Source organism: Equus przewalskii, chromosome 3 (assembly GCF_037783145.1).
Source record: "Equus przewalskii isolate Varuska chromosome 3, EquPr2, whole genome shotgun sequence".
Taxonomy (NCBI): Eukaryota; Metazoa; Chordata; class Mammalia; order Perissodactyla; family Equidae; genus Equus; species Equus przewalskii.
In genome coordinates this window covers 107,877,008-107,879,123 of record NC_091833.1, presented here as the reverse complement: position 1 = coordinate 107,879,123, position 2,116 = coordinate 107,877,008, and positions in this window count along the sequence as shown.

The window sequence follows — 2,116 nt, the reverse complement described above, 5'->3', positions numbered from 1 at the left end:
GCCAAGAACAAGCAGGACCACACTTTCCACAGGCCTCCTGTGCCCCTAAATGTGGTTTATAGATCAAGTCTAAGATGTGCCAAATACATTGGGTAACTGAAGAGTCCTCTGGAGAAGAAAATTTGAAGAAAAAACAAACCATAAAATGTGTCATGGGGACTGTTTAAACGCTGTACCCGGGTGTGTAAGAGACACATTGACACTCCTTTGCTTTTTGCTTTACACCAGAGTTTCTCAACCTCAGCCATATGGACATTTGGGGCCAGATTATTCTTTGTTGTGTGGGTCTGTGCTTTGCTTCGTAGGATGTGTCCCAGCACTACTGGCGTCTACTCAGTAGGTGTCAGCACCACCTCCCCTCCACTCACGACAATCAACAGCACCTCCAGATAGGGCCAAATGTCCCCTGGACCAAAACTGCTCCCAGCTGAGAACTTCTGTACAGTCTGGTCATGGGGACAGGTCTACTCAGTCCCTACAATCTACCTGTTTGCCAACAAACGTTTTCCAACAGATCTTTTTTTTTACAGACATCATCATATGGCTGGCCACCATTTCATGTGAGGTATTTGTTCCCTTCTGAGAACCCTTAGCTGAACAGTACCCTGTCCTGGAAGAAGCAGCAGGAAACTATGCCTTCATCTCAATTCCCTCTTACTACAAACAAACTGTTTCTTTTTTTTGTCTTGTCTAAGATACAAAATTCACAGCGTCTCCAATTTCTAAGAATGTATTCCAGTGTAATAATTAATAATGTGTACAAAAGTTTAATTACAGAAAGAGCCTTGCAGCAAAGTTTGTAATATGGAAAAATGGGAAATAACCTAAGAGTCTCACAATAGAATACTGGTTAAATGAGCCGTGGTACATTCACCCACTAAAATGTCATTAAAAGCGATGAAGACGGAAATGTATTGGCACCATCGGATGTTCATGAAATATTAACAGCACAAACTAGGTTACAAAATATTTTCAGTAATTATCCCATTTTTAAAGTGTGTTTGCATAAGTTCATAGAAAATCTCTGGATAAAAATAAGTTATTAATAGGGATTTTTAAATTTCTACCCTTTTGATCTTTATTTTCTTCTTTTATAATAAACATATTTTACTTATTTTACATAAAAATTCTTTATATAAGCTCTTGGATAATCAGGGTAGTTACTCATTATTATGCTCCCAAAGGATTGCAGAGAAAAAAGTCTAAGGAGAGAGGACAAAACCTCTAAAACTGTAGGTTGAATTATGAATCAACATCATCCTCAAAGTTTTCTGGTGGCATACCTGGATGTCTCTTCCAGAGGATTCTTTAAAGCAAGAATAAAACAAAATAGTCTTGGGTAATTATCCCATCCAAACTTGAACAAGGAAGGAAATGAGTCCTGAATTGACATCATTTTATTGAGTTTTTATTAGTCCAGAACTATAAACCCAATGGGTTAGCCACAGTATGAAGTCACTCAGAACCAACACATTTGTCGGATGGCAAAGGTGTTTATGAGCAACAATGTGCAGAAAACTGAGTTCACGGCTTCACCCCTGTGCCATCAGGGAGGTGGCAGAATTTATTGAAGTCAAGCCTTGACCAATCTAGTCAGAATTCCAAGAAACGATCTGAAAGCACTGCAAGTAGAAAAATCATAAACTCTAAGGAGTCACATAGATGTTCTTGCATTACAAAAGTGCTATCTTTTACAAGGTTGCTTGTGAAACGCTTCCTTGGCTGAAACAAACAGGAAAAAGCAAAGTCTCTGTGATCTATGCCTACCACAGCTTCAGAGAACAGCCTCGGCCCTGCAGTGCGTTCCCGTTATCATCGACATTACTCTGCAACAATGATAGGGAGTTGCAAGAATTTTCTACAGAAAACACCTAGGCCTGACTATACTCAGAACTAAAATTAAAGCACAGTGGCCTGAGGGTCTTCCAGGTGGTCAAACTATCGTCTGGTAATAATTGGGTGGTTGTAGATGAGATGGTCAGGACCCAGGATACATATGCATGGATACATCAAGATACACATAGACGAGAAGTTCTTACCCACTTGACTCCCCCTTAGGAATAAAATTCAGATTAAATTCAGGATGTCCAATCAAATTTGAATTTCAGGTAGCACA